This window comes from Ambystoma mexicanum, chromosome 10, assembly GCF_040938575.1.
Source record: "Ambystoma mexicanum isolate Mex_15411 chromosome 10, UKY_AmexF1_1, whole genome shotgun sequence".
Taxonomy (NCBI): domain Eukaryota; kingdom Metazoa; phylum Chordata; class Amphibia; order Caudata; family Ambystomatidae; genus Ambystoma; species Ambystoma mexicanum.
Window position 1 is genome coordinate 1495226521 of NC_090932.1, and position 24048 is coordinate 1495250568.

Consider the following 24048-nt stretch of genomic DNA (forward strand, 5'->3'; position numbering starts at 1 on the left):
ACTTGTGTTATATTGTAAGTTCATATTAATGGTTGCCATTGATGGGACTCTCTGACCATTTAAATGAAAAAGAACCCGATTGTCACATCTGTGTGTAGCGCACAGTAACCTTATTTCCAATAGATAGCGTCTGCCCACAAATTTCTCGTTTGTACTTAAATACTGCTGCCAGTAGCTGGCATTGAAAATGTAGTGACTGAATCAGGCGGTCCTTTCCTCGGCTCTGGAAATAATGGCATCCATAGCACATGGTGCAAATCACGGCCATGACCTCAGTTCTTTTTTTCTGCCCCTGCAACACGCTGCATCGGAAATGCTTTTTCAACAGAGAATTTTCTCTGCATCATTCCTCCATTCTTCGATACCAACTATGTAATGTTCATGAAAAATGCCTGGTTTTAAGTCTGTAGTGGCTGCACAGACCGCCACCAATACGATCTGCCTGTGTTGTTTGTAAATGTAACATGGCGTGGACACTGTCAAACAATAAACCCCAAGGCAAAAGGACGTTGTGCTGCCAAATTGGGTTTAATCTGCACTCCACTTAATCGAGGAGGGGATGGATGTCTGAGCTGCCCACACCCAAGAAAGATCATTCTGCCATCACCTTCAAGAGACCACGATAAAACATGGCTAGTGTGCAAGATGTATTGTATTTCCTTTAAAGCTAGAACCATCTCTGGTTCCGGAAGCACCTCAAGACCTTCCTCTTTGCTTCTGCCTTTGCCCCGCCTCTCCCCTGCTGATCTGTTTCTCTCAGCACTGTGCACCTGGCCACCCTCTGTCCTTCTGTCCCAGGTACCTGCGCCCCTGCCTCCCTCCTGGCCACCCTTGGCACTGGAAACTGTATCTGACTGTAGCCATACAGTCCCCCACTCTTCTTCTGCACTTGTCGGATATACCCAATCTGACTAATCATGCACTTGCCACGTGTCTGGCTGCGCTACCATTTTGTCTGCACTTATTTATTTATCCCACTTATTATTTATTCTGTTCTCCCGTCTGTCCACACTTTCCACTTCTCCCCCTCCACGCACTTTCCTCCCTCTTCCCTTTTCCATGCACCTGCACGTTCTTAATGTCACTGGGCCTAGTAAGATCATATTTTGTTCTTCCTGTTCCACTCCCTTTGCTTGGTCGCGCTCTGAAACACATGTATGAGCGAAATATAAATAAAATATCATATCATACAAACCCTGCATTTTTGTTTTTCCCCCCAATTTCATCAAGCTTTTTTCTTTTTCTGTCCGGGTGAAGGGATGGGAAAAACAAGCACTTGAAGCCTGCAAAACTCCATATTTTTGGTAAGCGTTTAGGATTTGAACTCCTCCTTGTCCCACCGTGAACGTTGCTTCCTCCTCTTGCGGACTGAGGAAGACTAGCAGTGGCGTAAACTGCACCTGTTATGGTGGTGTTTGTGGTTTGTCTTCCTTCCCTTTCTTTCACTAGAAGCAGCAGACCACATCCCTGAAGGTAAAATTAGAAATGTGTTCAAGATACAGTACAGAATGGCAAATGGCAAAGAGGCAATATTCCAGTTGTTATAAACCGGACTGGACACACCAGACTCTGTTGACTCGGTCCCAGACCTGGCTGCCTTTCTTTGCAGGTAGTTATGGATGAGAACCTGTAGCTTCACTGCAGATGTGCATGCCAAACTTTGATGCTGGAAATGCATTGGAGGGACAGGGCCTCCCTGTCCTTGTCCTGTATTCCTTTTTCATGTGTGTTCTGTATTCTGCACACAAGTCCATGTGGGACTCCTGGCAGTGCAGCTCTTCCTGTTTTTGGTAATTGTGAACCGGCCCTTGGGATACCCTTATGGCACCCATGGGTGGGGGTACAACCCTGTACCCCTAGTGTAAGTTTTTGGGCATGTGTGTGTGGCCAACAGAGCAGGGTATGTGCTGGTGGCAGCTCCAGCCTGAATTTTGACAGGTGCTCTGAGTATCCTCCATTTTGGGATACCCAGGCCCTGCCATTGGAATCAGTTGATTCCTGATAGGAGACGAGGTGGCCCCTGTGGCCTCTGTGGCCTCTTGATTTCCATTGCCTGCTACATTGTTTTCCCAAAGTACCGGGAAGCCCTGACTCTGTCCCTTCCCCTGACTGGCTGTTGGGTGAAAGTTCGATATATGGTATTATGGGGAAGTCCAGGCCAGACTGGCTGGAGCCTTCCCTGTGACTGTATGTTGTGGGGACACCCTTCAGGTGGGACCTGGGTGAATGGAGTGCGTGACCAATATGCATTTCATGTTATGGGGGGCTGGTTTCTGGTATGTAACACAATGAATGAGACAGCCCTGCCCGAAACTGGTATGAATGCAGTATGGAGTGCTGAATGGCTGGGTGCTTGTCCCAATCCGCATTCCTTTTTGAGTGTCTGGATTTCCTGAATGCACTGTGAGCCTGATTGGCTGTCTGCCTGCTGAATTCTCTTCTGAATGATTGGCTGCCTGAGCCTGGCTCAGCAGTGTGCATGAGAGACAAAACAGTATATCTGGGGACCTCTCACTTAATGGAATTGTTCAGAAGCTGAAGTCGAAACTTGATGCTTAACCTTGAAGCCCAGCTGGAAGAGAATAATTGCTGCTGCTTTCCTTCGCCAATCTAAAAGCAGTCGTATCTCCAAGGACTGATCAAGAGAGGACCTGGCTAGGAGACCTCTCCCCGAGCTATGAGGGAACATTGTGCACCAGCTAACCTTCAGCAAGGCTACTTGGAAGTCAGTGCTCGAAAGGCTGCCGACCGGAGACGAGGACTGCCAAGGAATTTGAAGCAAAGCACCAGGACATCAAGGCCATCGACTGTCACCGTCGACCGAGGTTTGGAGGACCGATGTAACCTCGTCGACCGGAGCCGCAATGCTCCATTGCCTAAAACAATTTGAAATCAAGGACTCCCTTGCTCATCACCGTCGACTGCTTTGTCCTGCTGGAGAAAGTCAAGGTTGCCGACGAACCAAGGAGAATCTGCTGGTGGGTTTCCCGCCACACAAAGTCCACAGAGACGCTGACGAAGTTCTGAAAGCCAGCCGTGTTTGAGTCCCGATCGCTGACGCCAAACGCTGATGACCCGACTGCTTTTCTGGGCCTACGTTCTTCATCGATCTGCTTTGCGGCAACCAACTCCCGTCATCGAGGTGAGGTGCACCGCATGCCTCATCTTCGTAGGACGTCCACACACGATGGTCGACGAGCACCGCAAGGATTGAAGATGCTGCCTCAACGACATTGTTCACCTATCCCCAGGGAATCTCGGCGATCCGTGGCTCCTGCATTAAAGGGAGTTCACTCAAGAAGGATCCATCGATGACCCATCAAAGAACCCTCCTAAACCAGGTACATTGGGGTAGTAGAACATCTTTGGAAGGGAACAAGACTCTGCTAAACAATATATGGACTGGGCTTGTCAGTATACTTTATTTACTGGTTGCCCAGGTGTGGGGGGGAGATCCTCATACAGAACTGTCTTGGGTAGGGGCAAAGTATTCTGCCAATTGTTTAACCCAACTTGTTTTCCTCCCATGTCTAGTGTTGGTTCACATTGTTATTAGACTTGTAGGTCATTTACAAGTGTCAACAGTTGGTGCATTTTAAAGGAGTACAGAGTCAACTGTGGTACCACATAAATATTGTACATATTTATCATTATAGTGTTGCCTGAGCACAAAGTGTGTTATTGTGTATGTATATATATTCTGATCCTTATTTATATACAAACTGTGTTATCACTAACATAGTGTGTCGACATTACTTTTTGCGGGGGTGGGGACTACACTGCTTAAGAACCCGCCTGCATCACCCTCTGAGAGCTTAAGCCTTGATTGCTGGTCCCGTGCTACCGCTTAGAGAATCTTGGCTGGGGTGCTCTGTGCTTCTACTCTGCCATATAGAGGGCAGGAGTACAGATAAACCCCATCCAGTCTTTACACAAACTACTCCATGTGCTTTTTGACTGGATACAGGGTGGGTGGGGCCTGATGAACCTTTCGAAACACTTAAGGCATCAAAGGCCACTGCCAGCGGCACAACAACCAATAAGCAAACCGTTTTAATGGATTGCCTTTCCCCAACAGATTCCTCTACAGATAGATATCCCATTCCAGCTTCAGCTGCTCTGGAAAAAACTTGGACAGGTGGCGTAGTGGACCTCGACTTGGCTGTCAATATGCCTTGACTCGGTGCTCGATCATCTACTCTGGGCGTGACGTTGGGCGTTGTGTGTATATATACCGCGTCACTACGCCCCGTACCTCAGTTCCTTTTTTCTGCGCGATCTCCCTGTTGTTCGTGAGGAACCGATCTTTGATCTCTCGATTTCACTCAATGTTTTTTGACACATTTCTGTCATTGCGAGCGACATGTCCACACCCTGCTGCTCTGATTGCGGCTCCAAGATGTCGGTGACCGACTTGCATGATATATGTGTGTGGTGCCCTGGCACGGGTCGCAACACTGAGGGTTGCTCATCTTGAGGAAAGAGTAACCCTCAGTCCCGCACGGTGGCTAAGCTCGCATTGGACAGACCACCGTCCATGTCACCTGAGTTGTCAAGGCCCCACTCCTGAGAAGGATGGGCACTGTTGCAAGGCCAAGAAGAGATCCTACTCTCTAAGCCACTCGTCATCCTCCTTGCATAAAAAGAGACGTCAACCACACTTAGCAGCTCTGACTCCTCTACAGAACACGGTAAGTCGTCGACGGGGCCGGCGTCCAGACAAGAATGGGAGGACTTTCAGTCGCAGATGTTAGCCTTGTTTAAAAAGGCGCCTGTGGGTGCTGGAGAGCCCCAGATGCCGAAAGCCCTGGTAGATATAGTGGCGCCCGGTGATTCCAGCCCCAGGGTAGCACTGAGAGCCTTCAGCCTTGGCGCTGAGCAAATCTGGCCAGGCTTTGACACCGGGACCATCCACCGTGCCTCAGGTTCCTATCATTCTCCATGCGCAACCGGCACCCAGAACCTTGTCGACGCTGATACCATAACTTGGACATCGACTGCTAAACCATCAACGTTGACCACAGTTGAACTGTCATTTATACCGTTGTCTTGATCCGACTTCTTTCGGGTCGATGGCGGACATCTTCGGCTCTGAAGACGAAAAGGAAGACCTCGACACCATTAATTTGGGACTTGGCGTTACTGGTTTATATTACCGACCAGGCGGACTGGATTGCTTTAGCAATGGGACTGCATGACACCAGTGGGCTGGACACTTCTCTAGACTTCGATATGCATCAGGCCAACCCCAATGCTCATACACATGCAAAGTTTAGGGATCTGGTTGACAGAGTAGTTCATACCTTGGGGTTAAATACCCTGGCCTTGCCTGTCCAAGGCTATGACTGTACAGACATTCTTGAAAAAGGTCCAACCATCGAAAGGGCCATGCCTTTCAATCCAGCTATCGCCAACCCCATCGCTTCCTTATGGCAATGTCCCTGTACCATTCCTCCGGTTAATTCAGACCTGGTGAAGAATTATAGGCCGACAATGGGAGAACTATAGTTTCTCTCCTCACTCCACGCCAGAAGGTTTGGTTGTTCAGGTGTCCACCAGGGCCTCTAATTCCACATAGAATTTGCCTATTGATGGGGAGGGCAAGATATTGGATGCCCTACCAAAAAACATTTTCTCCTTCGGGAGTATGGCATTGAAGACAACCAATGTCTTCTGTGGGTTTGCAAAATACTCATTTGGACTGTGGAAGGCAGTTTAGCAGGTGGTTCAGTACATCCGTGAAGGGGAGATGCGGGAGGGTTTCCTGCAGCTGGTGGATGATGGGAAGGAGGTGGTCAGACAGTCCTTGCAAATGGGCCTGAACATGGCAAACTGTTAGTCGGTTGATGGGCTCCCCTATGGTCTTTTGGAGGCAGGCCTACCTGCACTCATCTGGGTTCTCCCCCAATGTCCAGAGTATATTGTTGGACATTGCTTTTGATGGGGAGAATCGCTTAGGACCAAAGGCTGATGAATCCTTGGAGAAAGTCAAGGAGTCCAAGCGCCCTGCAAAGTAGCTCAGCCTAGCCATGTGACATTTGGCCAAACCTGCCTTCAGTTTCGCTTTGAGGGGCAGAGGCTGGTTGGAGGACGGCTGACTGAGCATTGGTACCAGTGGCAGAAGATTACCTCTGAAGCCTGGGCTCTGCAGCTCGTGCAGTTGGGTTATTGTCTGCCTTTAAGAGAACCTGCAGGCAGGCGCCCACCACCTCCTTCCAAGCCCAAACAGGAGCTCCAGGAAGAACTGCGAGCCCTGTTTTTGAAGGTTGTAAGAGGTACCTCCTGAGCAGAGGATCAGGCTAGTATTTCCTGGTTCCCAAAAAGGGGCGAGGTCTTCATCCCATCTTGGATTTCAGGGCCTTGAACATTTTTCAGAGGAAGGACAAATTTAGGATGGTGAGAGATTCTCCACGCTCTCGAGTTACAGGACTGGCTGGTGTCCATCTTCAGGATGCTTACTTTCATCTGCTATTACATCAAAATCACAGGAGGTTCCTGAGGTTCCTCGTAGTGGAAAAGCACTATCAGTTCTGGGTGCTTCCCTTTGGGTTGACCTCTGCATTGAGGTCAACCCAAGCTCATGGTGGTAGTCATGGCTCACCTCAGGAGATCTGGTGTCCATGTGTTCCCATACCTGGACGACTGTCTGATCCGAGGGAAGTCGGCAGAGCTGGTCTGGTCTTGTTTGGGGGACACCTGTTCACTACTCCACAGGCTTGGCGTCTGCCTGAACTTGCAGACGTCCCACACGACACCAGCTCAGAGGCTCCAGTTCATCGGAGCAGGTATAGACACTTGGGCAGGGAAGGCTTTTACACCATGGAAGAGAGCCACCAGCATTGCACAGATGGTACAGTTTCAGGACCATGCACTTTACCAGAGGCTTCCTTCCTCAGCCTATTTGGCCTGATGGCATCCTGTATTTTTCTAGTGCCAGAGACGAAGCTGGGGATGCAATCCCTTCAGTTGCTCCTGCAAGGTCCATGGTCCCAGTACTTCTGCACTTTGAGGGACCTCTTTACGGTGTCCAGGTTTGTGGTAATGACTTTTCTTGGTGGGCCAGCAGCAGCACTATGCTAGCAGTGGAGCCTTCTGGCCTCCGTGGCCTCAGGTCCGGATGGTCACGGATGCATACCTGAAGGGTTGGGGTGCTCACTGCGAGGACTTCCAGGTAAGATGCCTTTGGTCAGCAATAGAAGCCTGGTGGCACATAAACAGGCTTAAGGTGCGAGCCATCAGGTTAGCCCTGAAGGCGTTCACTCAACCTCTGAAGGAGAAGCATATCCTGATCTTGACTTACAATATAGTTGCCATGCACTACCTGAATAAGCGGGGTGGCGTGCGCTCCCTCCCCCTCCGCAGAGAGGCGATGTAGCTGTGGTTCTGGCTATTGGAGAACCAGATCTTGGTCTCTGCAGTTCAACTGGTGGGGACAGAGAACAGTTTGGCCGATGCTTTGAGTAGGCATTGCACTGTCTCACTTGAGTGGGAAGTGTGCTAGGAAGTCCTAAAGGGGTATGCCTTCTCTCTCTGGTGTACCCCAGCAGTGGATTTGTTTGCCACAGAGTCCAACAGGAAGTGCATGCAGTTTTTCTCATGGGAATTCCCAGCAAACAGTGCGATAAGGGATGTGTTTTTGGTGGATTTGTCCTTTCCTCTTCACTATGCCTTTTCTCTGATTGCTTTCATGCCGTGGGTACTCTGGAGATTGAGCAGGTCTCGAGCAACCCTGTTCTGATCGTCCCGGATTGGGCGAGGACGACATTGGACTTGACCATCTTCCCACCTCTCTGGTTGCCTCTCCGCCGGATCTCTTAACACAGTCAGAAGGTCGGGTCTCCACCTGATCCCGAATCCCTCAACCTACATGCGTGGCTCTTGAGAGGATGAGGTATGACTGGGACACCTCAGAAGAAGTACTTAAGGTGTTGCTGGCTGCACTCAGACCGTCTCAAGATCTCTGTATGCATGCAGGTGAAGATGATTTGAGGCATGGTGCTGGAAGCTTGAGATTGACCCCACCTCTTGCCTCTTCCTTCCTTCCTTCCTTCCATCACTGGCCTCAGCAGGCCTTCAGGTTACCAAGGTCAAAGGATATTTGCAGCCTGATCTGTGTTCAAAAGGCGCCCGGATGAAGGTTCTTTCATCACTATTCCGGTTATGGCCCAATTCCCGAAGGGCCTTCTCAATACATTTCCGCCAAACCCTTTTGTTGTCCCAGATTGGGATCTTAATCTGGTTTTGACTTATTTGATGGTGGCTTTGTTCGAGCCCATGCACTCTTGTTCCATAAGGCTGCTCTCTTACAACAGCGTTCTTGGTTGCAATCACGTCAGCCAGGAGGGTAGTGAATTGCAGCCATTGTGCTGCAAACCTCAGTTTTTACGATTCTTTAAGGAGAAAGCTTGACGAAGTCAGACATGGGTTCCTTCCTAAGGTAGTTTCAGAGTTTCACCAGTCTCAATCTATTGATTTACCTGTCTTTTACCCTTCACTACATCCCTCGAAAGAGGAAGAGCATTCCACCGTCTTGACCCAAGAGAGCCTTACGTTTTTATATGGCTTGTACATCTGAGTTTCGGTAGACCGACCAGTTGTTTGTTGCCAACACTTTATCCCGCAAAGGCCTCACCATAACCACACAAACCCTTTTGCGTTGGATTATTATATGTATATCCGAATGTTATCAGTCAGCAGGCAGGGCACATCTTCCTGGCATCAGGGCTCATTCCACCGGGGGTGCCTCAGCCTCTACAGCCCTACAGAGGAGAAGTCCTGTTAGGGACACATGTCGGGCTGCCACTTGGTCGTCCATGCATACATTTGCCAAGCATTATTCTTTAGATGTTGCACACGGAGCGGATGCTCGATTTGGTAAAGCAATTCTGCAAAATCTGCTTGTTTAATGCTTTCTGCTCTCCTCCCTTATACTAACTGCTTGGGGAGTCTATCAAGATGAGGAATCTCTGGGAGAAAAGCAATCCATTGAAGGAGAAATTACTTAATGTAATGATCTTTCTATAGTCTTCTCCTGCAGATTCCTTATCGCCTCTCCTATCCATCCCTACTCAAAGTTGCTGTGGCTTAACGCTTCTGTCCAAGCGAGGAGACAACTGATAATGGCTCTAAGGTGACTGCTTCTATTTTACTGATCACTTAAATAAAACCAAAAAAGTCTATTTTTCTAATTACTAATTCTGCTGGGTCTCCCCGTTGGGATGTATCCCATTGTTGTGTTTTTTACAGGCTGGTTAGAATCCCTCTCGTTGTTTTCCTCTAGAGCGTTCAGGCACGGTGGGAAAAAGGTGGGAACGGAAGCATGGTATATATACAAGCCTGATGTCACGTCTGGAGCCGACGATCGAGTGCCCTGCATGCCGAATCGACGGCCGAGTAGAGGTCCACTACGCACCCTGTGGAAAAAGTTTCCGGGCAGCAGAGCTGGATGAGGATATCTATCAAGATGAGCAATCTGCTGGAGAAGAATCCATAGAAAGATCATTACGGTAAGTAATTTCTCCTTCTCTTAGTTTTATGACTTTGTTGCCACTTTTTCCAACTGTATTTCAGTGCGCAAAGCACATTACTGTACCGCGCACTGGGGTCCTTGGGTTTTAGAGCCTTAGACATCCCTTAAGGATTGTTTGGTAACTGGGCAGTGTGCCTAGGTGTAGACTGGTGGCAGCAGAAGCTTTTTAATGTGTTTTTCACATTTCTTTACCGAGCCATGCCGCGTTTGGCTCATGACTGTGGTAGTGTCAGTCCTGGGCGTGGTCTTTTGGCTTCTCCTTTCGCCATTTTGTCTATTGGTCTTCCTCCTGGTATTTGTGACCCCAGGAGTCCTTATTTGGGCATGTATTCACCTGTGAATTCCAGTACTTTTCGCAGGCTAATTCTCATCACGTCTGTGGGTACCAAGGAAGTGCGCTGTGACTGTCTGGGTCCTAATCCACACTACTGGTGCCAGGATGTCTGGTCGGCACGTGAGCATGAGAGCTGCAGTTGTCCCGGATTGGACCACTTCTGGCATGCATGAGTGGGGCAGACTGGGATGTTGCTAGGTCTGGAAAAGATCCAGGGCTACATTATCGGGTCTGTCGGGACTCTGGGCTAGATAGCCGTTTGGTTGTGGCCCCTAAGCTTCTATCTGGGGCTAGAACCAAGACCCCGGGCTATAGCCCCTGCATACCTCCAAGCAGTACCTCTGGTGGCAAATCTCCTCATTGGCCAGCCGGGTGCGAGCACGCACTGGATATTAGGATATGAGGAGGAGGCCTGAGTGCAGACCGGCGGATCACCCTATAAACAGAGACAAGTATCCAGAGAAGCAAAGCAGATCCAAGGATTATCCGGCACCGCGCAGAAGGTTTGGCACCCTAAGCCCGCTGTTCTCCCGGTTGAGCCCTGTTTTTCTCTCGATTTCCAAAGACCTGCAAAGGTGCTTGGTCCCACCAATCCTAGGGGTTCAGTCACACTCCAAGCATCTTTGTTGCCCTGCAAACAAGCCTTCTCTGAAGAATCCTGGGCCCTCCAGTGGACTGACCAGCTTGTACCTTGGCACCTGCGTTGGAGCGTTGCTACATCAAGTTTTGTCTCGAGCTGCGGGAGAAAATCCTAGTTCGCACTGCAAAGTATCTCCTTGCCAAATTTTGTTGCCCCAGCTGCTTTAAGGCGTGAGAGAGGAGCGTGAGTTAGACTGCGAGACTTGGGTGCTCCTGCATTATTGTGCGACAGTGACAGTCACTGCTGGTGACTTTGTTGCCTTTCTTCAAGTGTGCTGACACCAGCTGCAACAATGCTTTCTTTGTTCTGCGTTTGTGACGAGAGATCCAGCTCCAGTTGTAAACCGGACCTGCACCCTCAGAGCTGTGCACTTGGAAGCTTAACCAAGGAGGGGAGTTTGTACGCCTGGCGACCATCTCCAAACCTGTCAAGTTTGGACCTGGAGTGAGTTAAAGGTGGTGAGTAATCAAAACACTTATTGCTGGCCACTATATTATTGCTGGCCACTAGTTCATCCAACCTGTTTTCGCACAGAAAGGATCCCTTGTGGTCCTTGGCTTGGGTGGCTTCTGCTTCTTAAAGCGGTCCAAATGTTGGGGACAGCTTTTCCGCAGCAGATCCTCCTCTGACTCTTGAACTGAATTTCCACACTGCAGAATCTCTTGCTAACCTTTCCTTCCCATTGAATTTTGTCCTTTGTCAGCTTTTTGCATCTCCAAACACTTTTACGCCTGACCTTGACACTGAGCACAAGGCTCCAATCTTCGTATGGCTGGACTTTTTAAGTTGGGGATACTCATCTCTGGAGTTGGCCAATGTATTAAAGTTTGTCTAGTTTCTCTCCCGACCGGTTTTGGCAGGAAACCACAATTTACTGCATTGACCGAAAAGGGATTGCACATATATTTTACATTGTGTGTGTGTTAAAGTAGTGATATTACTGTTTGCCATTATTCACTTGTGTTTGTTCTGGGGCTAATAAATTGTATATTGTTGATATACTACTGTCTAAGGGTAATTCTTGTTGTCCTACTGTGTGTGCTCATCTAAGACCTCTCATCACCCCCACTACTCCTGCGACTTAGCCTTGCCTGCTCTCCAAGCGACCTTGAATTGTCCTGGCTAACTGCACCCTGTTTCACTAACAAGGGCGACCTCCTTAACATCTGTTCACCAGAGCAAAATTTAGAAATCCATTCTAACGCGCACGTGCATTCATGAAGGCAACACCCAATCAGGCTCACAGACATTCCGGCTATTGACCAGAAACCAGACACTCACAACACATAATGTGGATTGAGGGCCACTCTCCAGCGCACTACACCACACCGCATTTATTTGAGTTTCAGTCAGGGCTGGGGAGGAGCTGTTGAGGCTGGGTAAGTGGCAGGGACATTTATAATACCCGTGGCGCTCAGAGGAGGCAGTGCAGCTGCTAACGATCTATGTATTTAAGATCAAAACGCATTAACTGATTTAAAGTAACATCCCGCACTGAATGAAAATAACCCAAATTAATCCTGTTGAATACCAAACTGAATGAAAATTGATAGGTGACATTTAGCTAAGCAACAATAACCCCTTTTCAATACTGAAGTGAAATAAACAAGCTAAAAGGACCACGTTGCTTTTATTGAAGAGTAATTGGAATAAACCAAGTGAAAATAACTATTATGGAATGCTATAGTGACTGAATTGAATGAAAGTACTTTTACTGAACTTTATTTGGAATACAGCAAGTAGGCTGACCTTTATTTTGAAAACCGAACTGCAAGGCAGAAGCAAAAAAGACATTTGATATATAAACATAATTGTATGTAACCAATCTTAATGACCATTGAAGTGAAAATCAAAAGGAAGGTAAATGGAACGAAAGAAACCAATATATTAAAATTGAAGCAGCACTTTAAGAAACTGGCCATTAAGTCTGATATAGAACATTTGATTGAATCCTGCACGCTTCTTGTTGCGTGACCTGTAATGGATGGTCAATGGTGTCTGAAACTGAGCCAAGACCAGGGAAATCCTATACGTCCATGTTCAGATGTATTTCTAAACGGTGACCTGGTGGGTAGAATTTTGAGGCCACTGTCTGTTTAGTGAAACAGGGGAACCTTCTGGACAAGCCAGACCAATCTAGGTAGCTTGGCAGGCGGTCAAGACGAAGTCTCAGGAGGGGTGGGAGTGATGGGAAGCCCACAATGAGCGCACAAAGCAAAGAACCACAAATGACTCTTAGACATGTGTATATGAACAATATCTATACATTTGCCGGCTGCACCAATACACACAAGTTATTTTAGTTATATGGAAATAGTTATCACACAAAATCCTTATACTATACAATACATATACATTACTTTTCCTAATGCAATACAGTAATTAAATGCAGCCACAAGCTGTAAAGAGAGGAGTGAGTTAACACATTAATAGCATTAGGCAATGTTTCAGAGTCGTTAAGATGGATTTCTAAACTCTGACCTGGTGGGCATAAGTTTAGGAGGCCACCCTCGGTTTAGTGAAACAGGGAACCTTCTGCACAAGTCAGACCAATCTAGGTAGCTTGGCAGGCGGTCAAGACTAAGTCTCGGGTGGGCTGAGCGTGATCGGAAGACCACAATGAGCACACAAAGCAACAAACAATGCATTACTCTGACAAGTTTATAATTAAAATAGCTATACATTTATTGTCGGCCGGAACAAATAGACACAAGTAACTTTAGCAATGAGAAAAACAGATATCACACAAACCTTAATCTATACAGTATATATACACATTACATTTCCTCGTGCAATTTAGTTCTCCAACGTCCCGTCCCCTTTCCGCCATACTGCATGGGCGTCCTTCGTTAGGGACGGGAGACGGAACCTTTTTCACCAGAAAAAACGTCTTCCCTTTTAAATTTAGAGGCGCGCAGGGGTGCGGCCCTGGGAGCATGCGCTCCCCTGACTCCGCCCACCGGTGCCACACCTCAGTCCTCTTTTCCGCGTCAATGGGAAAGGGACGATTTCACCAGCGCTCCTTGGATTGTATTTGGCCTTGTAATACCACGCGCTCTTCCCCGGATACTTTCTTCTGTCTTATTGTTTTCTTTTATCAATCAAATTCTCGGCCCACTGGCTCCAAGCTTCTCCCCGGCGCATGTCAACGTCAGCAGGCTTCAGCAGGTGTCCTGCCTGCGAGGCGTTCTTCCCTACGTCCAATACCCGCGCCCTTTGCCTCTGCAGCCTTGGCCCTGACCACGGCTGGGAGGGTTGTACCGTGTGCAATGCGCTTACACAGCATGCTCTGACAAACAGGTTAGCTTGGTAGAGGGAGCTCTTCGAGAAGCCGACTCCAGAGGACTTGAAGGACTTCGTCAGACATAAACCAAGACCCAAGGTAGGGACTATTTTTTCCATTGCACTCCACAAGGGCAACACCTTCCCAAGGAAGCGCCCGAGTTGGAGGAACCTCGTAGGTTCTCGCACCAGCATGGGTACCGAGGCTAGTTTAGCTACTGGCCACAGGCCGAGGGGTCCTTAGATCCTTCCCGGAAACAGTGCTGCGGGACCGCAAGGTTCTTTTATCAGGTGTGCACCTGAGGGGCTACACCCTAGTACCAGGCAGATGTCAGAGGGGTTACCTGCATGCAGCATTACCGGCGAGACTGCCTAAGGCCACACGCCTATCAGGCCCCGTCCTGAGGTGCAGGCTAGGTCTCATGCTCCACCGCCAAGTCTCCTGGAGGATGCCGGGCCCAGTGAGCCAAGCACCATGATTTCGGCATGTGGCACGCAGGTCGACAAGATGGCCGCTGCGCCAGACAAGATGGCCGCTCGTCTGATATCGCCCCTAGGAACGGAGCAGGTCGTAGAACGAGTTACAAGGTGGGACAGGTGTCAACCAGATATGTGGCCTAAAGCGTATCCATCAGCATTGCAGGGCAGCTTTACCCCCAAAACCGGCTTGACAGAGTACACACCGGCCCTAGCATCTGCCTGCTACTCCATCAACATTGGCTGCCACCCCACTGGCCTGTGAGGACAGGTTCTCTGAAAAGTTCCTCACTCTCATGAGATCTCCTCAGATGGGGGCCATCCTTCGGAATGTGATCAGGGGCATGCTCCCTCCGGTCCCTCCGCCTGCGCCTATAATCATTCCTTCTATGGCTTCAGCGCCGTAGGCCCCAGTGCAGCCCCTGGTGCCCGTGTCGGCTCCTTCGTTTCCGGCTCCCTTGCCTCCCACAGTTCCGGCGGTTCCACACCAGCCTCCGCTGTTGCCTCCGGCTCTGGTCTCCGCAACACAGCCCTCGACGCCCAGCACTCCTCCACCCGCTGCGGACCAGCCGGAAACCCTAGTGAACACTGACTAGGAAGAAGACCCTGACACGCCGTAGTCAGCCAAGGCTTTCCACAAACGACTCGCAGGGTTGGCAGAGTACCTGGGGCTTCCTCAATCTAAGGTCGAACAATCAGAGGCGGGGGTCCTTGCCGAGGTCCTCACTCTACGCCCCGCCTCTAGAAAGGGAATCCCAATGCAGAAGGACATTGTCACCTTGGCAAAGAAGGATGGCTTAAGCCCCCCCCCCCTCATCCCAGCCTGTCAATTGGCGCCTCAACGGCAAGTATAGGCAAATGAAGGGGATTCACTCTTGCTGTCGGCACACCCTCAACCGCACTCTTCGGTGATAGCTGCTGCGTCACTCTGCTCAAAGCCGCAGTCTTCCTTGGCCACCTCGTCCTCAGTACTGCTAGCCAAGGAGGAGACTATCTTGGAGGCGTACGGGAAGAAGCTTTTTCCAACGCCTCACTGCTTCTTCGTCAATCCAACGCAGATGCCATGCTGGCAGCCATTAACCAGAGGCTTTGGCAGGAAATAGCTGACTTCCTTCCAGAACTTCGGGTGCAGAGCCAGTCATGTTTTAAGGCTGGACTGGCAGAGGCTAAATTGGTGGCGCAGGACATCATGGAGTCCACCGTGGCCCACATTGACACCTCTGGCCGGGCGATATGCATCTCCACGGACATGAGAAGGACTGACTGGCTTCAGGCTACTAAATTCAATCCAGACATCCAGGAACGCATATTGAACCTTCCATATGAGGGTTGTGACCTCTTTCACTCCACCACCGATGAGCTAGATAAAAAGAAAAACAGTTCACAAACTGCAAAGTCTTTATCCTAACAAAGGCCACGCCCAAGGCGTACCCCCAGTCTCATCAGCGCTCCGACAAGGGGCAGCGTTAAGCAGGTTCCGGGGCTTCCAAGAACGGAGGTCTAGGCAGCCTGACTGCTCTCCGAGTCAGCAACGGCACAAACAACAACAGGGTGGGGGGGGGGGGGCAAAGGCTTTTTTTCAGTCCCCCTCCTCTGCAGCAGCCTCTGACGGAAAGAAGACATGAAGCGCTCCTTCGGGTCCACGTGTCTCCGGTGGCGGGCAGGCTTGCCCTTCACGCACAGTTTTGGTGTCAGAGGTTTGCGGACCCCGGGATTCTATCCGTAGTGTGCATGGGGTACTGCCTACCAATTACCACCCCCCTCCCCTTCCCTCCCCCACATTGTGACAGCAACAATGTTTGCGGAAATTCGGTCGCTCGTCGAGAGCCCGGCAGTGGAAGATGTCCCAGCCTCAGCTTCTACTCCAGGAATTTCGCCATACAAAAGAAGAACCAGGCTGGCCTGAGAGTTGTGTTGGACCTCTACACCCTCAACCTCTGCCTTCCTCTTAAAATATTCAAGATGGTTATGCCAGCACTCATTTGACTGCTGTAGGGATACAGAAACAGTCCCCAAGTGCAGGGGTTGCCAGTTGGGCAGTGCAGGTGTGTGAGCCCTCAGGCCAATCTTCACCTCTTTGATAGACACTTCCCGCGCCTCCTCAATTTCCTTTCTTCTCCTGCTGTCCCCCCTCTACCTCGCCTCCCCCTTCTGCCTCCTCCTTGCCAACCTTGCCTTCCCCTTCCCTCTCTGCCCCTTCTCGGGCTCCTCCTTCTACACCTCTGCAGGGCATACCTCTGATCTGTACCCCTCCCCGGAAGTCCTTCAAGGATGGAAACCTTCTCTATATTGCCACTCTTAACTCTAGCTCTGCTGTCAATCACTCCTTTGATATCTGCCGCCACCTGTGTTAGGCAGAAACCTGTGCAGTTCCCTTAGGGACCACTGCAAAAGATTTAAGACTACAGGTGTTGGCAGTAAACCCTCTTGGTAGCAGTCTGTACCACCAAGATTTACCTGGTAGCTGTGGCTGACCAGTCAGACTTCCCTCAAGATGAGTTAGGCAGTATGCAAAGTATACACAATAGGCACTCAGATACAATAATACAAGCAAACACTGACCAGAGCTTTGGTATCAAAGTATATAATTATTTATTTAAAAACACACAGTTGAAACACTCCAGCACTCTTATCGTAAAATATTCCAAACACAGTTACTATTGTAATATATACACCCCTTTTTCCTCATCAGATAAGTCACAGTAAAACACCACTTATTTTCATACAGAGGTGAGCGCTTAACTAGATTGCACACCGATAGGTTTGTGAGAAAGGGAGGGAAAAAGGCAGAATATAGAAAGGTACACCACTCTAAGATTTAGGAACACTGTTAGCAAGGCAGAAGAGCAAAAGTCACTGGTGAGCAAAAGTCCAAAGGCTGGGCCCACTCTTAGAGAGAGCAGAGCACAAATGCGCCCAAGATCACACAGTTACACTAGGCTTAGAAAGTCTTGCAGAGGGTTCAAAAAGAGTTTAGAGAGGCTTTAAGAAAGTTTAGCCAGGGTGTCTCAGACTAACCCAGGTTCGAAAGCTGTGGGCTAAATCTACCCCATACAGTCGGTAGCAAGGGAAGCCAGGCGGGACACGGTACCTTAAGTGGGAAGGATCCTCCAGCGGTGGCAGTTGTTCCGGGTAGTGGGTGCAAGTTGCGTCGTCGTTGAGGGCAAGAGAAGATCTCGACTTGGAGGAAAGATGAAGGTCGTTGCACTACCAGGGCAGAAACCAGCTGCGGAGTTTTCCGGTTAAAGATGGTACCTTTGTTTCGCGTCGTGGTAAAACGTGGTATCCCGGTTGCCGGGGTGCTTGGCACGGGCGAGGCGGCCACGAGGTACGTCGGGAAAGCGAAAAGACGGTGAAACTGGTTATCCCCACCAGTCAAAGGAAGAAGACTCTCCAGCGGGAGATCTCCTCTGTCATTGGGAAAAGTGGTGAGGCAGTCCAGCAGGGCTCCACCGGTGGTGGTGTCGTGGCAGGTCGGCTCAGCTTCTCCCGCGTCGGATTCTTAGGTCCTGTGGCGACTTCTGAAGTTCCAGTCCCCAAAGCCTTGCTTTTATGCAGCAAACCCCCATTCACTCAGCCTAGCTGTCACTCAAACATGCTAAGTGGTGAGCCGGCCGGCTCACCACTTGGGCCAATCGGGATGAAGTGCGACTTGAGTTGCCTAGGCACCTCAGTCCAGGGTGCCTAAATTCCCCTCCACCCCTCCTAAGTACCCCAGACAGAGTGGCACCACTTTGGAGGGCTTCTGTGTAGAAGCCCGCCAAAAAGTGGAACAAAGGGCTCGACTTGGGTTGGAGTTACAGAAGAGAATGCAAACGCCATTTTAGAATCAAGTTTTGGCCAAAAATACCAACCGGAGAGTTAATATTAATTAAATAAACCGGCGGTATGTTCGAGGCTACCGTAAATAATTAAATAAAGATAGTAGCCTAAAACAATGGGAAATCCCATAGGAAAATATTTGCGGTTGAATACAAAAAGTAGTATCCACTGCCACCAGCCAAAACTCGATCAGGGGGGACGGAGACGTGCCCCCTCGACTAACAGACCCTGGGGCAATCGAATTGCCCCAGCCAGTACGTCCACAATATGATGGTTTGTACTGGTTCTGTTCAGAATTTAAGACTAGTAAAGTCAATGGTGACTTTACATGCCCTGGGAGACAGTAGGCAGTCCCAGGGTATGGAGTCTATACTGGGGGGTCACTATGACACCCCTGTGTCACTGCACTGAGGGTGCTGTGTAACACATATCACAAAAACACATGAAGCCCTGTGGAGTAAAAGACCCCGTAGCCCATTAAACACATCTAGATTCATAGAACCACACTCAAATCATGTCCAAGAGTGAGGGTAAAAGAGTCTCACTCTTGGCAGGAGAAAAAAATAAACCCCAAAAATCCAGCAAAGCTGCTGGGGGACTCACTAGGTTAGGAAATTCAGCCTAAACAGAGAATTCTCCCTAACAACCTGGAAGAACTTGACCTGGATGTCCTCTGTCTCACCGAGACATGGCTCACGGCCAGCTCTGTCACAAGCTTTGACACGCTCCTACCTGACGGCTACAAGATCCTATCCGCACCCAGGTCCAACCGCTCTGGTGGGGGTGTAGCCCTGATCTTCCCTGAGTGGATTCCTGGCTCTGTCACTCATACGCAGGCCTACTCCATTTGAATGCCCCGTCTGCAGGCTGTCTCCCCCCTGGCCATTCCCTTACTGTGGCTACTATCTATAGACTGCCAGGTCAGATCTCCTCCTTCCTCTCTGAGTGGGCGGACCTCTCCTACTCACTCCTGGCCTCAACCACTCAACTCCTCCTTCTTGGAGACTTCAACATCCACCTGGATGCCTCCTGTCCTCCCTCTGGACTCTTTGGCAATGTCTGCTACCCTCTCTCACTCTCTATTCTCCCTTCTGGCCTGACTCACTCTGCAGGGCACACTCTGGATGTTCTGATCTCCTCAGACCTTCCCCTTTCTATCCCTCTCACCACTCCTCTCTCCTGGAGTCATCACTTTCTCCTCTCCTCCCACCCCTCAGGCCAAGCCACTTCCATCACTGCCACCCAACTTCTCTGTCATCCGAACCATGAAGCGTGTGTCAGCTGAGGCTTTCGCCACCACCTTCTCACCCCGCCCCCTTCCCCTTTGGCAGACTCTCACCCTGACACAGCCCTCTCCACGCTCCACTCTGCTATATCTGATACTCTTGATATCCTTGCCCTGTCATGAGAATCCGCCTGATGCCCAAAGTCAAGTGTAACTCCTGGTACGACTCGGACCTCGTCACCCTGAAACGCAAGTGCAGGGTGGCCGAGAGAAAATGGTGTGCTTCATGTACATCCTCTGATAAACTGGCCTGCCGCCTACTGCAAAGGCAATACCGGCTCTCTGTCCTAACCAAGAAGAGAGCTCATATCCAAGCCCGCGTCTCTGCGACATCTAACAACTCGGCAGAACTCTTTAAAATCTGCAAGGAACTGGCCAATCCTGCCGCAGTCTCTCCCTCTCCTGTCCCTTCACAGGCCCTCTGCACAGCACTGGCCCCTCACTTCATCTCCAAAACCCAGGACATCCTGTCCTTGTTGGGCAGAATCCTATGCAGTTCCCTTGGGGACCACTGCAAAAAGATTAAGACGACAGGAGTAAGCAGTAAACCCAATTGGTAGCAGTCTGCACCACCTAGATTTACCTGGTAGCTGTGGCTGAGCCGTCGGACTTCTCTCGAAGAGTAGGGCAGTATATAGAGTATAGCCCACCTGGTGCCTTCCTGCTTGCTGCTCTTTTTCACCACTTAGCAAGCCCCGCCCACCTGGTGCCTTCCTTCACCATCACTGTCTTGTGGCCAATGCTGGATTTGACTTTTATGGACTTCATTCATTCACGGTGCGTCACTCTTTCTCACTTCTCATGCTGGACTTCCTTTGCATCTTGTACTCATGGTGGCCCTGAATCATGCTGTTCCCATCTTCATCTTGTATCCTGGCTTGCAACATTATGTGTTACTACTGACTTCTGCAATTGTGTTCGCTCTCCACTCTTGCTTCTCCACTCTTTTTGACAGCTTACTCTCTTTTCTCTCCTCCTTTCCCTTCTCCCTTTTCCTATCTCCTCCCCTTACTTTCTTCTATGCACTTACTCTATCAGAATTGTCCCTGGACCTAATATGATAGCAACCTCGTCTGTTTCCTCCACCCTCCCATTACTGTTTTTTTCCTCCCCACCACCCCTCCAGCACTATCTGAAATGTCGTAGGCCTAGTACGGTAGTCACCTGTCTGTTACCATTTCCTTCCCACTCTCCCCCTCCCTTCCTTATCTATGCCTTAGCTCTAGCACTATCTGAAATGTCGTCAGGCCGAGTACGATAGTTAATTTAACATCCTTACTGTTCATGGCCTGTAAGAATGTGGTTGTATTTTCCATTGTTCCCTCCCTTGCCTTGAAGAGCTTTGAAACACATTGTGTATAGGCGCTATATAAATAAATGATCATATCATATCATACCATATCATACACAATAGGGCCAAAAACGCAATAGAGCAAACAAACACGGACTAGAGCTTTGTATCAAAAGTATATAATTTATTTAAAACTCACTTTAGGCAATACACTAGCACTCTAAATCAAAAGCAAATTGAAACACAGCCGGGTAAAGTATAAACACCTCCCTTGATAACTATTAGCAAGTCAGAGTTAAAACACCACTATTTGTTAAAACGGGTGTGAGCGCGTAACCTAGATAGCACTCCAATAGTTAAGTTAAAGGGAGAGAAAAAGGCAGGGCATACAAATAAAACAGTTCCCAACACTTTTAGAAGTTCAAAGCAAGGGAGTAAAGGCAGTATACACTGTAGAGCCAAAGTTCATAGGCCAGGCCCACTTTAAATGGAGCAAAGCGAAATGTGCCCAGGATCACACAGTTTAAAATGCACTAAGTCTTTGCAGAATGTTCCAAAGAGGTTGGGGTGATTCAAGAAGTAAAGTTAGACGGTCTGGGGCCAACTCAGTTGGAAAGCCAAGGATTTAAGGGTCACCTTTAGCAATCCGTGCAAAGGGAGGCCAGGCAGAACACAGTACCTTAGAGAGAGAGGAAGCTCCAGCGGTGGCAGTTGTTCCTGTCAGTGGTTGCAGTTCATTGTTTCGACCAGGGGAAGAGAGGATCTCGTTGAGGAGGAAACTTGGAATCGATGCACTGCACAGGGATGAAACCAGCCGCGGAGTTCGCGCATTCCTGTTATTCGCGGTCAAAGTGGTGAAGCTTGGCTATCTGGCCGCCGGGGTGCTTGGCACGGGCGATCGGACCAAGAGATGTCTTTGGAAGGCGAAAGGGGCAAACTGGTTGATCCCACCAGCTCAAAGGAAGAAGACTCGTCCAGTAGAAGATCTTCTCTTGTTGTTGGGAAAGTGGTGAGTTTGTTGGAGCAGGGCTCCACTGGTGTCGTCGTTGCAGATGGCTCAGCTTCTTCCCTCTTCGGATTCTTAGGTCCTGTGGTGACTTCTGAAGTTCCAGTCCCAAAGGCCATGCTTTTATGCAAAAAAAACCCCATTCAACAGCCTAGCTGTCACTCACACATGCTAAGTGGTGAGCCGGGCGGCTCACCACTGGGCCAATCAGAATAGAGTGCGACTTGGTTTGCTAAGGCAGCGCAGTCCAGGGTGCCAATTCCCCTCCCCACACATCCTGTGGAACCCAGACAGAGTGGCACCATTTGGAGGGCTTCTGTGGAGAAGCCCGCCAAAATAGTGGAACAAAGGGCTCGACCTTGGTTAGAGTTACAGACACGGACACGAACGCCATTTTAGAAAAGAGTTCTGGCAAAAAGACCCACCCGGTGATTTAATATTAAATAAATAAACCGGCGGTATCTTTAACATTGCACCAAAAAGTGGTGCATTTAAAATCAATGGGAAAATCCCATAGGAAATATTCCGGTGGAATATTTTGCGTGGTAACCACTGCCACCAGCCAGAAACTCGACAAGGGTGGACTGCACAGCGTCCCCTTGAAAACAGACCCAGGGGTAATCTAATTACCCCCTACCAGTACTTCCACACTATGATGGCTTGTACTGGTTCTGTTCACAATTTTGGACTAGTAAAGTCAATGGTGACTTTAAATGCCCTGGGAGACAGTAGTCAGTCCCAGGGTATGGGGTCTATGTTTGGGGGTCACTATGACAGCCCTGTGTAACTGCACTTAGGGTGCTGTGTAACACACATAAAAAACAGATGATACCCTATGGAGTAAAAGACCCCATAGCCCATAAGCACACAGAGTCAAAGACATACCTCAAATCATGCCTAAGAGTGGGAGGAAAAAGAGTCTCACTCTTAGCAGGAGAAAAAACCAAACCCCAAAAATCCAGCAAAGCTGCTGGGGGACACACTAGGTTTGGGAAATTAGCCTTATAAGAGAATTCTCCCTAACAGTCCTCACTCTCCTCCTATCCCCACCCCCCTACTCCCTACTCTTCCTCTGGCCCTTCTGCAGCCACCTCCCCACCCTCCTTCTCTGCCTTTCCCCTGTACTCCGCAGACAAAGTTTCTAGACAAGTCTGATCTATGAAAGTCTCGTCGAAACAGATTCACCCCTGTTCCTCCAAAACCATCAAAGACCACATCGACTCCTTGGCTCCTGCCCTGGCCGATTTCTGCAACCACTCCTTCGCCACCGGAATCTTCCCATTCCCACTGAAGCACTCCCTTGTGCACCCTCTTCTTAAGAAACCCTCTGCTGACCTCTCCTGCCCGGCTAACTATCGCCCTATCTCTATCACTCCCTTCCTGGGCAAGCTCCTGGAAAAGCTGGCCATCTCCCAGCTTAATCTCCACACTGAATCTGTTGGTTGTCTTCATGACCATCAGTCTGGCTTCAGAGCTGCCAGAAGCACAGAAACTGCTCTCCTGAACATCCGTGAAGACCTGCTCTCCAACCTTGAGTCTTAACACCCTGTGCGTCCTCATCCTGCTTGATCACTTTTCTGCCTTTGACACCGTCAACCATGCCATCCTTTTGAACCATCTCTGTGATAACCTGGGTATCACTGGTTAGTGTTAGGGAGATTTTTCATTTGTGGCTAATTTCCCTCACCTAGCGAGTCCCCCTGCAGCTTTGCTGGACTTCTGGAGTATATTTTTTCCACTTGGTAAGAGTGTGAGCTTTTCACCCACTCTTACCTATGTTTTGCCATGTGTATTTCTCTGTTTTTATGATTGTGGACTCTGAAGTACACCACTTCAGTAGCCCCCTTCTTTCTGTGTGTCACAAGCACCTTCAGTGCCGTGGCACAGGGTTGTCTTTGAGACTTCCCCCGACTCCATTTCTGAGGCTGACTACAGTCCCCCAGAAAAGGGTAAAGTTGCCATTAACTTTACTTAGTCAATCTACCACAGATCCAGTACACCCCATCTTCCTTGGCGTACTGGAAAGGGTTAATTCGTATCCTTTTTATCTGTACCTCGTAGAGCATTGTTTCGCTCTTTTAACATTTACACTTGACAGGTGGCAGTGGTATCTACCTTAACTTTCCTACCGTGATTATATTAGATAAACGTGGTATTGTTCTTAGCTATTATATAAGCCTCGAACATAAACCTGCTGGACCAAATCATCTTTCTTTTGGCTCCGGTTGGTTTTATTCGCCATTTCTTTTTGTTAAAGTCCTTCTTGTGTTTTACTTTGCGCGGCATACTAGGTTCGCCTTCTTGTTCAGAGTCTTTTGGCGGGCTTCTGCTCAGAAGCCCTCCACCAGGCGCCTGGGTGTCTAGGTGGGCTGAATGTGAGGG

General features: G+C 49.3%; 1 protein-coding gene across 2 annotated transcripts in view; it reads left to right on the plus strand.

Moving 5' to 3' along the window:
- The window catches only part of KNTC1 (kinetochore associated 1), a 2501313-nt gene that overhangs the window by 1226468 nt on the left and 1250797 nt on the right, over positions 1 to 24048 (plus strand). The window lies entirely within an intron of this gene.